The 1,888-nt window shown below is 37.7% G+C and overlaps 1 protein-coding gene across 1 annotated transcript in view; it reads right to left on the bottom strand.

Annotated features, from left to right (window-relative positions):
• Positions 1-738: 738 nt before the first annotated feature.
• Positions 739-1,888, bottom strand: part of LOC130404288 (homeobox protein Hox-D9b-like) — a 4,236-nt gene continuing 3,086 nt past the window's right edge. Inside the window, exon 2 of the mRNA XM_056608944.1 lies at positions 739-1,888. This exon is cut by the window's right edge and continues 681 nt beyond it. The gene's annotated coding sequence lies outside the window, so the exon portion shown is untranslated.

Below are 1,888 nucleotides of genomic sequence, written 5' to 3'. Positions count from 1 at the left end.
TAGACACATTTTAAAGGTTGGAAACATGAGAGCTTGGCTTTCAGTGAGGAAGTGTTGGCCAATTAAGCCATATAGTCACAATGACTCCAATTACTTTTACTGTCTCTCGGTCGCTCACCCTTCCTATGCACGACCTCCTCCTCAACCTCTCTGTCTGCGTGCGTGTGTACGTTTTCCGTGCGTGCGTGTGTACGTTTCCGTGCGCGTGTGTGAGCGTCTGAAAAGTCACGTTTATTAACCAAATGCATGCTGTTGGTTTATGACCCTGCAAACGACGAAGGAAGGACTTATATAGGCCCGAAATACATGACCAATGTTACAATGGCTCACAGTGACTTTGACGAAACAAAAGGAGCCTTCACCACACACACACACACACACACACACACACACACACACACACACACACACACACACACACACACACACACACACACACACACACACACACACACACACACACACACACACACACGCGCACACACACACACACACACACACCATCAAACAAAAGATTAAATAAATGGTTCAGCATTTAAAGCTAAATAATAGGATTCATACAAATAAGAGTAATAATAATAATAATAACAATAACATGATATTATAATAATAGGCCTATTAATGATAATAATAGTAATAATAATAATTTAATAATAATAGACTAATAAATAATAAAATGATCAACTATTATTTTTGATCAAATTATCAAAATAATAAACAAAAATAAAGCACATCACACAGAAATAAACACATAGGCATACGCAAATTTAGATTTATTTTCTTACAAATAAACATCACATTTAGCAGCACAAACATTATTCTAAATAAGCAAATGAATATCCTAGTCGCTTTTTTGCATTTTGTGTACATTTCTTGCCAAATATATCCTACCTCTTGGTCGACGGTTTTAGTATATTTCTATCTTTAAACGCCTGAATTGTTTTCGATAGGCTATAATTAAATAAAGATCACAGTCAAATTTAGCTTAGAAGGACTGGTGTGTTTTGAAGTATATGCACAACATAGGCCTCATCTGACCAACATTGACCAAAATATGATAACAACGACAAAAACACAACGTCAATTCAGCACAAGATAAGGGAAGACTTCATCAGATGAGAGGGCCTTGACTTTAGGACCATAACGTGCACACAACACAGTGGAGAGAAGTATCAGAGAACGAGGCTCATTCAAACGAGGGTCCATCCTCTCGATCTCTGCTTGTAGGACTTAGTTGACCTGTTATAGAATTAACCGTTTTATTTCGTCACCAACATGATATATAGAGAGAAAGAGTTAAAATCGCGTCGCTATTTAGGGGTCTTTATTGAAAAATGTAAAATAAATATGCTGAAAAATAGGATTGTTTTGACATCTGGATACATTGCATAATAAATCCCACAAGAGATATTAACAAAGCACCATAACGTGCCATGCCTTACAAATGTAATTTCTTCACCATAGTAAAGTTGTTAATGTCAAAATTAGAGATACAAAATCGATGACTCGTCCTTTTAAAAAACCAAAACCTGTAAACTACTGGTTGGTCTATATAGCATCAGGAGAGCTGCGTTAAACAGGGACCCTTTCTGAAGATGTGGAGGCCATAGCCATCATCCTAGGCCTCCAACCTGATACAATCAACACGAAGCCCTCCTAACACACAATGGAGAAACCATACAGAAGAACCACATCTCCACAACTACCCGTCCTGGTGCAGCTCCACGGCTGGCACAACGGGACACCTTCTATTTTATGTATAAAAAACGGAGAAATAACTTCCGCATCTAAAAGTCTTCAAATATCCGTATAATGAGGAGAGCAAAAATCGTATCTAATAGCTGGCTAGATCTTTTATTGGGAAGGTAATATGTTGGGTAGCTAGCAA

The sequence above is a fragment of the Gadus chalcogrammus genome, chromosome 15 (genome assembly GCF_026213295.1).
Source record: "Gadus chalcogrammus isolate NIFS_2021 chromosome 15, NIFS_Gcha_1.0, whole genome shotgun sequence".
NCBI lineage: Eukaryota > Metazoa > Chordata > Actinopteri > Gadiformes > Gadidae > Gadus > Gadus chalcogrammus.
This window is presented reverse-complemented; position numbering and strand designations above follow the sequence as displayed.